This window comes from Mirounga angustirostris, unplaced genomic scaffold (assembly GCF_029215605.1).
Source record: "Mirounga angustirostris isolate CCGP_5_RB_7025 unplaced genomic scaffold, mMirAng1.0.hap1 SCAF_1, whole genome shotgun sequence".
In the NCBI taxonomy this organism is placed as follows: Eukaryota; Metazoa; Chordata; class Mammalia; order Carnivora; family Phocidae; genus Mirounga; species Mirounga angustirostris.
This window is the reverse complement of record NW_026991709.1, coordinates 101824652-101838512: the sequence shown is the minus strand read 5'-3', so window position 1 is coordinate 101838512 and position 13861 is coordinate 101824652. Positions and strand designations below refer to the sequence as shown.

The 13861-nt window shown below is 39.3% G+C and overlaps 1 protein-coding gene and 1 pseudogene across 5 annotated transcripts in view; one reads left to right on the top strand and one right to left on the bottom strand.

Annotated features, from left to right (window-relative positions):
• The window catches only part of PPM1L (protein phosphatase, Mg2+/Mn2+ dependent 1L), a 448415-nt gene that overhangs the window by 282187 nt on the left and 152367 nt on the right, over window positions 1–13861 (top strand). The gene's annotated exons all lie outside the window — the stretch shown is intronic.
• LOC123863651 (elongation factor 1-alpha 1-like) lies at window positions 1352–2817 on the bottom strand (annotated as a pseudogene). The gene has a single exon (XR_006795606.3). The product of XR_006795606.3 is annotated as an elongation factor 1-alpha 1-like (transcript).

Sequence of the window (13861 nt, the reverse complement as noted above, 5' to 3'; positions counted from 1 at the left end):
TCTCTCTTTTTTTTAAAGATTTTATTTATTTGACAGAGAGAGAGAGTGAGAGCAGGAACACAAGCAGGGGGAGTGGGAGAGGGAGAAATAGGCTTCCCGCCAAGCAGGGAGCCAGATTCAGGGAGCCATATGCTGGGCTCCATCCCAGGACCCTGGGATCATGACCTGAGCTGAAGGCAGACACTTAACGACTGAGCCACCCAGGCGCCCTATTATGTCTCTTTTAAAAACATTTTCTCGGTAATTAATTACATGAACATTTACAGCCACAGTGAAGTAATTTAACTTTGTTTTACTGGGTTCATTGCTCCTAACCATTTTGTGTCTGCGATCACACCCATTTCTTGAGTTTTTCATTTGGATTAATTTGTCATTTGGCTGGAGTAATTTTTCTTCCTCAAGTAATTTTTCCTGAAAGGGTAAATGAGTGGACAGTATTATTGGTACCACCAGTGACTTTCATATTATTATACCTAACAATCAGTTCTTTGTCTTCATCTTAAGCTTTCTGTAGCAACTGACAATCACTTTCTCTTATATTCATTTGGCTTCTAAGATGCCACTTTAAAACAGTTCTCCTTTTATCTTAACTATAGAGAACAATCAGATGGTTACCAGAGGGGAGGTGTGGGGGGATGGGTGAAGTAGATGAAGAGGGTTAAGAGTACTCTTATCTTGATGAGCGCTGTGTAATATATGCAACTGTTGAATCACTATATTGTACACCTGAAATTAATGTAACACTGTTAACTATAATGGAATTAAAAAATTTAAAAATTCTCCTTTTAGCTCACTAGACTGTATTTCTTTGCCAGTTCTTCTTTATCTCCCTAGTCTCTTTATGTTGAGATGTCTCAGGGCTTGTTTTTCAACTCTGCTTTCTTCTGTTTACTCTTATTCCCTAGGTGATCTCATTTAGGTTCATAGCTTTAAATGCCATCTATATAAATCCAAAGTTTACATTTTTAGCTCTTATGAATGTGAATGAATACCTCCTACTGTATACTTGATATCTGAAAATTAACATGCCCCAAACTGAACTCTCATTTTCCCTACCCAAACCTGAACTTTCTTTTTTTTTTTTTCCCATTAAACTTTTGTTTTAATGGGTCTCAAAATTCTGTGACAGATTTTTGGTCAAGTTGTTTCCATTAGAAAGTACTGATTTTAAAAACTAATAACTTAAAACTGCCACACACACACACACAAAACAAATGGTCCACAAAACATTCTCCTTTCCTTCTGAAGGTTTTATGATGCATTGCTATCATTAACCAGTCTCTTACTATTAAACTTAAATGGCCAATTGACACAAACAGTTCTGAGACCGTTCTTCCACCACTGATTAAGACTGGGGTGGCAGGTATTGGGGATACTATTCATTTAGCCTTCTGAGCTTTCTGGGCAGACTTGGTGACCTTGCCAGCTCCAGCTGCTTTCTTGTCCACTGCTTTGATGACACCCACAGCAACCGTCTGTCTCATGTCACGAACAGCAAAACGGCCCAGAGGAGGAGAGTCAGAGAAGCTCTCAACACACATAGGCTCGCCAGGAACCATATCAACAATGGCAGCGTCACCAGATTTCAAGAACTTGGGACCAGCTTCCAGCTTTTTTCCAGAACGACGATCTGTCTTCTCCTTCAGCTCAGCAAACTTGCAAGCAACATGAGCTGTGTGACAGTCCAGCACAGGGGCATATCCAGCACTGATTTGGCCTGGATGGTTCAGGATAATCACCTGAGCCATGAAGCCAGTTGCTTCCACTGGTGGGTCATTTTTGCTGTCACCAGCCACATTGCCACGACGAACATCTTTGACAGATACGTTCTTGACATTGAAGCCCACATGGTCCCCAGGAAGAGCCTCACTCAAAGCTTCACGATGCATTTCAACAGACTTTACTTCACTTTTAACATTGACTGGAGCAAAGGTGACCACCATGCCAGGTTTAAGAACACCAGTCTCCACTCGCCCCACAGGGACAGTACCAATACCACCAATTTTGTAGACATCCTGGAGAGGCAGACGCAGGGGCTTGTCAATTGGACGAGTTGGTGGCAGAATGCAATCCAGAGCTTCAAACAGTGTGGTTCCACTGGCATTCCCATCTTTATGGGTGACTTTCCATCCCTTGAACCAAGGCATGTTAGCACTTGGCTCCAGCATGTTGTCACCATTCCAACCAGAAATTGGAACAAATGCTACTGTGTCAGGGTTGTAGCCAATTTTCTTAATGTAGGTGCTGACTTGCGTAATGATTTCCTCGTATCTCTTCTGGCTGTAGGGTGGCTCAGTGGAATCCATCTTGTTAACACCAACAATTAGTTGTTTTACACCCAGTGTGTAAGCCAGAAGGGCATGCTCACAGGTCTGCCCATTCTTGGAGATACCGGCTTCAAATTCACCAACACCAGCAGCAACAATCAGAACAGCACAGTCAGCCTGAGATGTGCCTGTAATCATGTTTTTGATAGTCTCTGTGTCCTGGGGCATCAATGATGGTCACATAATACTTGCTGGTCTCGAATTTCCACAGGGAGATATCAATGGTGATACCATGTTCATGTTCAGCTTTCCGTTTATCCAAGACCCAGGCATACTTGAAGGAGCCCTTTCCCATCTCAGCAGCCTCCTTCTCAAATTTTCGATAGTTCTTTTGTTGATCCCACCACACTTGTAGATCAGATGACCATAGTGGTAGACTTGCCTGAACCTACGTGTCCAATGACGACGATGTTGATGTGAGTCTTTTCCTTTCCCATTTCGGTTTAGGTTGAGGGGTGGTTTTCACGACACCTGTGTTCTGGTGGCAAACACGTTGCAGAAAAGCCAAACCTGAACTTTCTTAAGTATTACTCGTCTTATTAAGTGTCAAATTTAGCATTTCCAGTTGCTTAAGCCAAAAACATTGGAGTCATCCAATTCATCAAGCAATATAAAACCTTTTGGTTGTCGAATTCACTGGAAGATCTTGTAAGCTCTATCATCCAAAATATATCCAGAATTGGACCATTTCTTACCATCATCCTGGTTACTACCCTTGTCTAAGCTACTAGCATCTATTTCTGTTGCTGCATAGTCTCCTAGCTGGTTTCTCCATTTTTACCTTTGGCCCTCCACAGCCCATTCTAGCAGCCAGCCAGCATCCATTTCACTAAGAGTAAAAGTCCATATCCGTATGATGGTCTACAAGATCTGTACCCACCCCCCACTCTGAACTCATCTTCCCCTAACAATCTCCTCCTCATCCACTCTTCTCTAGCCTCATTGATCTCCTTGTTGTTCCTCCTTCATAGCAGGTGTTTATTTCAAGGCCTTTGCATTTGCTGTTCTTTCTGCCTGAATGCTTTCTCCCAGATTTCAACATGGCTCCCTCCTTCACTTCCTTCAGGTTTCTGCTCATAGGTCGCCTTATCTATAGTGCTTGGAATGTGCCTCACATGTTGTAATTCCTCCATAAACATTTGTTGATGTCTGTGCATAGTTGAAAAATGTTTTTATCAAGAATGGGTAGGGATACCTCGGTGGCTCAGTGTTAAGTCTGCCTTCAGTTCAGGTCATGATCCCGGGTCCTGGGATCGAGTCCCACATCTGGCTCCCTGTTCAGTGGGGAGCCTGCTTCTCCCTCTGCCTGCTGTTCCCCCTGCTTGTGCTTGATCACTCTCTCTCTCTCTCTCTCTCCCCCTCTCCCCCTTTCTCTCTCTGACAAATAAATAAAATCTTTAAAAAAAAACAATGGGTATAAAATTTTATGTCCTAATCCTTTGTTCTTAGAATTATGATCAGACCAATTTTTAAGAATCTTTTTGGGGAAAGATATTTAATAAATGGTAGCTATTATTTTTAAGGATGACATTTTCTGTTACTTTGATTATCTTTTTTTTTTTTTTTTTTACTCCAGTAAACATTTATTAAGGGTCTACCATGTATTGGGCATGTGCTAGGTATGTGTGTGAGAAGGATAAAGATGGATAAGATAAGTCACTTATTCTCTAGGAGTTTATACTCTCATTGGGGGGAAATTATAATATACTAGGAATTGTGGATAAGTAACACTGTAAAATATATATTTATGTTATTGGTATATATTTATATCTAGTTATATTTATCTTTACTCAAATTATTTTTGTATCCATCCATCATCCATCCATCCATCCAGCCAGCCAGCCAGCCAGCCAGCCAGCCATCTAATCAGTGGAGCCTTGTTTCCTTTTTGCCCTGAGTTGAAGAGAAGAAAAAAATGGTCTTGGATGAACCTACTCTGGATAAGCATTGGTTGATGTCAGTTTACCATGATTATAGTGGGTCAGGCAGCTCTATTGTTTAAAAATGTGTTGCAAAGTGCATGAATAAAATACTTTTCCCGTGTGGACCAAGGCTGAAGCTCTACTCCCCTATAGGTTTTATAATGTTGCTCTAGATAATGTGTACTGTTAAATTATGACTCATCCATATGATAAAATAGTGTGAGGTTATTATATCATTCTAAAAGAATACTTGACATTCTTATAATTTGTTAAGTAGGGAAAAATTCATATAAAATGCTATTTAGTATAGTCTATATGCATTGAAGATGACTGGAAGAGAATATGCCAGAAAGTTCACAGTAGCTATTTTGGGGTAAAGGGATTATAGCTGGTTTTGATTATATGCTTTATATGTAGTTTTTCTTAAGTTTTCTAATATGAATGTCTATTACTTTTTTCCTTTTTAAAAAAAATTGTGGTAAAATCCGCATCATGATTCACTTTTCCCTTGCTGCTTTCAAAATTATGTCTTTGTCTTTTGCAAGTTTGATTATACTGTGTCTTAGTGTGAGTCTCTTTTGTTTGGAATTTGTTGGGTTTCTTGGATTTTACATTCATGTTTTTCATCAAATTTGGGAAGTTTTCAGCCATTATTTTTTCAAATTTTGACTCTGTCTCTTTCTCTCTCTCTTTTCCGGATAATGAAAACATCTGTCTTTCACTTTATAATGAAATCGTCTTAAGGGTATTATAAAATTGTTTTTTAGTGAATGAATGAATGCCAGGGAGAGGGAAAACTGGGTATTGTGTTGATGGACAAGAATTTGTTTGCTGGTTATCTACCCCAACACTTCTGGGTATGGAGATAGTATGGATAGTGGATGTGGCATACCATCCAGCATTCTAAAACAATGTTTTCAAAGTGTGGTCCTGACCAGCCACATCAGCATCAATATCAGCATCACTGAGCAACCTGTTGGGCAAATTCTACTCAGGGAGATAGTCTTCTTCATTTAAGAGGTCCTTCAGATGATCCTGATGTGTGCTAAAATTTGAGAACCACTGTTCTATAGGAAGGGACCCTTAACTTGAAGTTTAATATCTACACCATTCCCCTCTGTCCTTTGCTCTATTTTTTTTTTAAGATTTATTTATTTATTTGAGAGAGAGAATGAGAGAGAGAGAGAGAGCATGAGAGGGGGGAGGGTCAGAGGGAGAAGCAGACTCCCTGCCGAGCAGGGAGCCCGATGAGGGACTCGATCCCGGGACTCCAGGACCATGACCTGAGCCGAAGGCAGTCGCTTAACCAACTGAGCCACCCAGGCGCCCTGTCCTTTGCTCTATTTGAAAGTTTTCCCTATTTTTGTATTATAGGAAGGGAATATTTCATATCTTTTTACCCTGTCAGATTGATCCTTGCAACATCTGGATGAAGTTGCAAGGAATCAGAGGCATAGAACTTAAATAAATATTCATAGGCTATGGAGGCAGTGTCAGAAATAAGAGTCAGGTCTTCAGATTCAGAACTCTGTCCACAAGAACATACATGCTCAGGTTTTCCTATCAAGGAGGGCACGTACTGCATGGAGCACTGGGTGTTATATGCAAACAATGAATCATGGAACACTACATCAAAAACTAATGATGTAGTGTATGGTGACTAACATAACATAATAAAAAAAACCCAAACTGACAAATTGTAAAAATTCATCGTAGAAGCTTTTTGTTCATGTTTTTGTTTTCTTTTGCGTTTAATTATCCAAATATTAATTGATGTTAATTAATTAAAAATCGTTATTAGATAAAAATTGTTTTGTTGCTGTTTTGCTCTCATATTGTCACATCCTATTGCTGTTTATTGTTAGTTGTAGGTACCCGTACTGACTGGCAAAGGAAACCATTTAGGGCCCTCAGGGTTAATCTAGAGAACCTAGGCTTTCTCTTGGTTACTTTTTAGCAAAGTCCTGTTTTACCTTCAAAGGTAAGACAAATCAAGACCAGTGCTTTGAGATGTTTATTTGATTTCATCTTTCTTTTCTTTTGACGTTATATTTATTTTCCAGTAGCTGTGGTGAAGTGAAAACCAACAAAAAAATCAAGAACAAGTGTTTGAGGATAAAAATCAGTTGAGATTTAGGGCAGTACAAGGTGTGGATAAAATACACTGAAATACATGCCACCTAGAGCAAACAGGTAAAATAGAACAGTTGGAGTTCAAGTGTTCCAGAAGCTGATATGAGTGGAAAACTCATCAGCTAAAGCAATTTATCTAAAGGCCAAATGAATCCATTTTCTTGCACAAAATGGATATATAGTATATACCATTAAAAGTAAGGTTTTCTTAGGTTAATACCCATTAGAAGAACAGGCTTTTTAAGAAAAGAAATACTCATTTTACTGTCACTGTTGTATTTTCTAGATTTGAATTGGTTCTGTGTTTTGGGATTAAATTGCTCTTTGATGGATAAATGCTAGCTGAAATAAACATGCTAATTATGTTTTCTGTTATCATAATGCCTTTTCAAATAATTTATTTTTAATTAACTTTCTTGAATGGCATATAAGTTCTTGTCTTCATCCTTTCTATTAGCAGAATTTTAATTTTAGGCATTTTCATCTTTTTCTGCCTCTTCCTTTTTTTTTTTTTTAAAGATTGTATTTATTTATTTGACAGAGAGAGACACAGCGAGAGAGGGAACACAAGCAGGGGAGTGGGAGAAGGAGAAGCAGGCTTCCCACGGAGCAGGGAGCCTGATGTGGGGCTCGATCCCAGGACCCTGGGATCATGACCTGAGCCGAAGGCAGACGCCCAACGACTGAGCTACCCAGGCGCCCTGCCTCTTCCTTTTTAAATCTACCTTTTAAACTTAAAAAAGTTGATAAGAAGGGGGTGTGTGATTTTTAAAACTTCTTTGACTTCCTCATATAAGCAAATAATCTCAGTTTTAAACAGGTTTCCTATTTCTATGTAGGCAAAGACTACTGTCCATAGTTTGGAAGCCTGTCCTAGACTGTGAAGCCAGAATAGATATGATACCTTGGACAGGATTTGATTTGGAGAGTTTTGTAGATTGGCACAAGGAGCTAATGAGGGAAGGGTGTTGTTTTGATATCCTAGGATGTCATTTGCTTCCTGTTCTTCTGTAAGTAAGGCCTGGGGCTTTACCCTAAACAGATATTTAATGCATTTTATTCCAGTAATCACCATCATCATCATCAATGATAACATATATTTAGGGCTTACAATGTGCTAGACACTGTACTAGGTATTTATATATGTTACCTGCTTATTCTTCATAGCAGTCCTATTGCAAAAGGGATATTATTTTCCCCATTTTATTTTATTTTATTTTTTATTTTTATTCATTTATTCATGAGAGACAGAGAGAGAGAGAGAGAGGCAGAGGGAGAAGCAGGCTCCCAAGGAGCAGGGAGCCTGATGCGGGACTCGATCCCAGGACCCTGGGGTCATGACCTGAGCCGAAGGCAGACACTTAACCATCTGAGCCACCCAGGCACCTGTCCCCATTTTAGATGGGAAAACAGAGGTTCACAGAGGTTAGCAACTTGCCCATTGTCTCAGTTAAAAAGTGGCAGCCCTGGGATATGAACCCAGATCTACTGGACTCCCAGGCCCCAGCTCTTAAGCATTAGGCTGTAATACTTCACAAGAAATTCATTATAGTACCAGAAAAAACAGATCTCACAACATGATATAGTGGGAAATAGATGCATAATCTAAAGCCAAAAATTGTCTTAGAGAGATCACTGTCTAGGATAATGCTTATATTTCTAAAAAGAGAAAGTCGAGGTCTAGAGAAGTCATGGGACCTGGTCATGTTCACACAGTTAGTGTAGGGTAGAACCAATCTAGAGCCCAGGTCGCTTGACTTTTAGATTGGTGCTATTCCCACTCCCTCTCCCTTCATGTGTCTATCCTCCTGGTAGGGGAGTACTTAGTGTAATCCCAGTGTAGAAAAGGAACAAATGGTAAGGGTATGAAGGGTATGACTATGGCCTATTGTGTTCAGAAGTTGAGCTCAAGTCAATGGGTCAAATTCTTCCTGACCTTGTTTTTTAAAAGTATCAGTGCTGCATTGCTGTCAGCTGCCATTATAACTAGATGTTTTCTACCCTGTTTGACTGTAATGGCTTATTGTCATATGCACTTTACCTTAGGGAGTGGAGAGGGAGAGAAGGAGGTGAAGGAAAGGAGGGAGGGAGGGAAAGAGAGAGGGTGAGAGAGAGGGAGAGAGACAGACTATAACATCTTTCATGATATGAGTGATTCCCCTGTGCTATTCCTGGAGCAAGCTTGCAATGTGAGATGTGAACCTGCTGTTCCTCAGTCATCTTGGTTGCTTTGTGCCTTGTGCTCATGTTGTGAGCCTTTTGCCATTCTTGGTGTTATTTTGGTGTTGAAAGATCTGTGATTTTGTACAACACACTCTGACTTCTTCGTCTGGTTTACAGCAGAAAGATAAAAGCCTGATTCAGTGCTGGAGGAAGGACTGGCTGAGAGATGTTACAATCTGTATTCCCATGACCCTTTCCAAGGGATCCTAAGGGTAATTCTGACCATGTGATTTACTAACCTTACTTCATATTAAGTTACTTCACTGAATTTCCTTTTTGCATTTTTTCCTAGCTCTAATATATAACATTGTCTTTCAGGATAAGTGTTCTTTTCCCATTGTGGCCCACTTTGATATCACTCTCCATTATAAAAAGCATGTTCTGCCAGTCAGTCAATCTCAATCTCATTACACACCAACTGAATTCTGTTCACCTTGGAACATTGTTTTTACAGGTTGAAACTGATTCATTGATAAGCATGGAATTTGACGTTTCAATCACCTGAATGTCCATCTAATAGTTCTGAGAACTGTATTTTATTTTCCTAGTTTTTTGGTGACTCTTCTCCCTCATTGAAGTTAAGCTTACAAAACAGTAACTTCTAGGGCTATCTTTTTTTAATAGTCCTAATCAAAATCATAGTGTATTTATAACTTTTATACATTACAGATACTCTGTTTTAAATAATTAGGACAAGTGATCATCAAGAGATTTAAACAATTTCTTTTAGTACCCTAAGAGAAAGTCATCATCTACAGATTCAAATCTATGTAACTTTTTATATTATCTTTCACTGATTCTTTTCCATCCTTAGTCCTTGTTCCCTTTAATAACAGTTTTCTATTGTTAAGATTCTAGTATTGGCTAACCTTTTTCCCATTTACTTTTTTTTTAAATTTAATTTTATTATGTTATGTTAGTCACCATACATTACATCATTAGTTTTTGATGTAGTGTTCCATGATTCATTGTTTGCATATAACACCCAGTGCTCCATTCAGTACGTGCCCTCCTTAATACCCATCACTGGGCTAACCCACCCACCCACCCCCCTCCCCTCTAAAACCTTCAGTTTGTTTCTCAGAGTCCATAGCCTCTCATGGTTCATCTCCCCCTCTGATTTCCACCCCCCTTCATTTTTCCCTTCCTGCTATCTTCTTGGTTTTTTTTTTTTTTTTAGCATATAATGTATTATTTGTTTCAGAAGTACTTTTTGATGGGAAAAGTAGAACTAGAGAAAACCTTTTTTAAAAAAGATTTACTTATTTGAGAAGAAAGCGCATGCACTAGTGGAGTGTTGGGGGAGGGGCAGGAGGAGAGGGAGAGAGAGTATTAAGCAGACTCCATGATGAGCAAGGAGCCTGATGCAGGGCTCAGTTGCACAACCCTGAGATCATGACTGAGCCGAAGTCAAGAATCAGATGCTCCAACCAACTGGGCCACCCAGGCACCCCTAGAGAAAACATATTTTAAAGACTTTTAAGAATACCACAAATATGTAACACAGGACAGAACACCTAAGATAGAAGCCATAATCTTTTTCTAACTCCAGAATCATCACTTTTGCCATATTCTGTTCATTCGAAGCAAGTCACTTGGTCCAGCACACATTCAAGGGGAGAGGTATTATAAGGGCATAACAGGAGGCAGGGCACCTGGGTGGGGCTTAGGCAGTTAAGCATCCAACTCTTGGTTTCAGCTTAGGTCATGATCTTGGGGTTGTGAGATCAAGCCCTGAATCTGGCTCCATGCTCAGTGGGGAGTCTGCTTGAGATTCTCTCTCTTCATTTCCCTTTGCCCCCCCGCCCCCCACCCCGTGCTCACACCCTCTCTCTCCAAAAATACATACTTGGATACAACAAAAGCATAGTGTCCATGGAACATGGAAGGCAGTAAAAGTACAAATTTGAGGTAATTCCTTGAGTTTCAACACTAGAACAGTAGCATGACGTTGTAAAAATACAGATACTAAGAAGCAGCTTGGGATAAAAATTAAAGAAAAATTTTTTATCGTCATTGCCAGTCTATTTAGAAAAAAAATCACATCAAAAACAGAATAATTACGAAATTTATGTTTAAGAAATTATCGTAAAATTTAGAAAGACTTATGCATGCTTTTCTTTTTCACTCAAGTTTATATTTTTTATTCTGCATTTCTTCATTTTTCTTAATTGACAATTTAGTGTTTTCCCTCTTAGGTATATATTATATTTTATTTGTTTTGTTTTATCTATTGCTGAGATTCAATATTTTCTTCATTAAAAACTAACTTGCCAAATTCCCTTCCAAGTATTGTCACTATGTTTAATGAAAGGACTATTTACAAAAGTCAGAGTTAAGGAAAATCAAAAAGGGATGGGTCAGCACCAGTGGGAAGCTGTCACTACCCCTAAGCCTTAAAGCAAGGGCTATCATGTTAGTGGAAACCAGCAAGAGCTGAAGATAGGAGAAAGGCACTGTTCTATAAGAACAGGAATACAGCCACTGCCAGCCTGTAGTTTGGCCGGGAGGAATCCAAGGAGATAAATGTCTTAACTTCATTCTCTTCCCACCTTCTGATCTGCTTCCCATTGGCCAGACCCAATGAGAAGCCAGAAAGCAAGGGAGTCCAATTGATTCTGGCTATATAGATCAGTCTCTCAGGGCAGAGCATGGGAGAGGGTGGAGAATGATTCTGGAGGGGCAAAAGAAGAATATTCAGCAAAGAAGGAAAAGTCTTTTTATTTCTTTGTATTGTCCTTGTTTGGAATATGAACCCCTTTGGATGTACTCTCTGTCTACTCTAAAAAGTTCTGAATTTTTGCTAGTCTTTAAAGAATGACCCTATAATGGTTACAACTAACTCAAAAAACTTGGCCTTAGGCTTTCTTTTTTAAGTATTAGATCATGTTTATATTAGATTCTATTTATGATCAAAGTTATGACCTAAGAGTTGCTTTTACTGTGGATGTTTGTCCTTAAAATGACTTACAAGGAAGAAATATGGATCCTTGTTAAATTTGGAACAATAAGAAATGGATACCATGCTGTTTATTGCAAATAAATAATTTTTGTTAAATAGTTGTTATCAGTTTCTTGAGCCCTGTTTTATAAATACCCATAAACTTGGAGGAGAAAGTCTGCTTAACATAACTTGAGACTAAATGTAATCTACTTATCACTACTCTCCTTTTTTAAAAGCATATCTTATATTTGGAAGCAGTAATGATTATACAGAAGCAAAGAGGGTTGATGAAATTTATTCACCAAATATTTATGGAGGCCTGTCTACTGAACGTGAATGCATGGAGATAAATAGTGTAGGAATATGACGATCACCAAGATAGTCTTTGCTCTCAAGCATTTCACCACCAAGTAGGGCAGTTAAATGTTTAAACAACTGACAGCAATGATGGGCAGAGTCCCATATACTCTGTTGGAGATATAGTCTCTTGCACTCCTTTAGAAGAGTACAGAGTGATCACAAAGGAGCTAGAGTTGAGCTGAGCCTTGAGTAGTGAGTATGATAATACAATAGAGGAGAGGGGAATTCATTTTGGGCTCGGGGACCAGCATGAATAAGGCACAGATGAATAAAAATACAAATGTGAAGGCAGGTGAACTCTTGTATGTACAAGCAATGATAATAGTGAAGGGTGCTCAGAAGCATTTAGTAGAAGTGCATGCCAGCCAGAGAGACTAGGGCTGGCTTGTCAAGGTCCTTGAATGCTTTGTTAAGAACTTTACATTTTGTATATGGCCTCTAACGATTTTTTTTTGAAAGGGGGAGATAAATAGTGGTGAAGGTAAGGGGTCGTCTTGAGATGTAAGAGAATGGTACACAGAGACTTGTGGTAATAACATAAGAGGGATGAGTAGGAATTTTCATGGAGGCCATGGCATGAGAATAAAATTTGGAGACTGCGAATATGAGACATCTTAGGTGTTGATAATTGACATGTGAGGGGGTTTCTTGATTTTCATTTGGGATGACTGGTTAAAGGTGATGCTGTTACTAACAGGCAATAGAAGAGAAAGAGTTGGCCCTAGGAAGCATGTCAACAAGTTCAATTTTAGACTGGTCGCATTTGAGGTTTTAGAGTATTGGTCTAATATAAATGTCCACTAGATCCACTGGAAATTTTAGTCAGAAGCTCAGGAGTTGCCTGGGCTCAGAATAGAAATCTGGGAACATCAGCCTGATGATATTTTTAAAGCCATGAGAATAAATGAACCCTCTCCCACAGAGAGAATTCATTCAGAACTCAGAGTGGGCCAAAGAGAGAACTGTTTAAGGAGAGGTTGAACAAAAGGCCATAAAGAAGGCCGAGAAGGAGAAATCAAAGAGGAGGAAAATCAGAGGACTGCAGTTATCATAGAAACTAAGGAGGAATTTTTAGAAGTTAACAATGCGACATTAAGAGAACTGTGTTTGTAGTAACTTGTAGGTTAGCGCCTCTTGCCCCCAGGAGATCATATGGGGGTTTGGGGGGGATCTTCATCATTTGCAGGAGTAACTTTGGATCTCTAAAAAACTCGAAAGTGGTCCCTGGCCTAGTTCATACCCCTTAGCTCTCCGAAGAAGGAAGGGCGTGTGGCGGCAGAATCCATTTCTTGTCGTGATAGGTCCTGTCATGTCGCGTCAAGTCTTGTCATGAATATTAACCATTTCCCCCTTGAAGCCATAAGTGAAAGAAAAACCTGGCTGTTCTGTTAAAACTTTCAACACGTAGGAAGAACAGTAATGCTTTCTATCATGGATTTTCAGTCTTCAAATATAATCAGAACTTGAAACTTTTCACCTTTCTGTCAGTTAATTTCACGACTTTTCTTTCTTTTTTTAAAGTCAGTTGTTCCTAAACCTTTTTTTAACGTGTGTTTAAAAGTTTTCTTTTCTCATTTTTGGAGGGGAGGGGCAGAGGGAGAGGGAGAAAGAGAATCTTAAGCAGGCTCTACACCCAGCATGGAGCATGATGTGGGGCTCGATCTCACAACCATGAGATCATGATCTGAGCCAAAATCAAGAGTTGGACATTAACCAACTGAGCCCCACAGGCGCCCCTAAAAGTTTTCTTAACAACTGCCTATGAACTGTTTCTTTTGGTTTTTGTGTTTCTGTTTCTTCAAAGACATTGAAGTAAGTTTTTTTAATGTTATCTTGGTTGGAGGCTGCATTAGGTAACCAAGATGATATGCACCATGGTAAGCCATTTCTTTTGGGACTCAAAGACATTTCTTGAACTCAGGGATTTAGGAACTGAAATTTGAATTTACCCT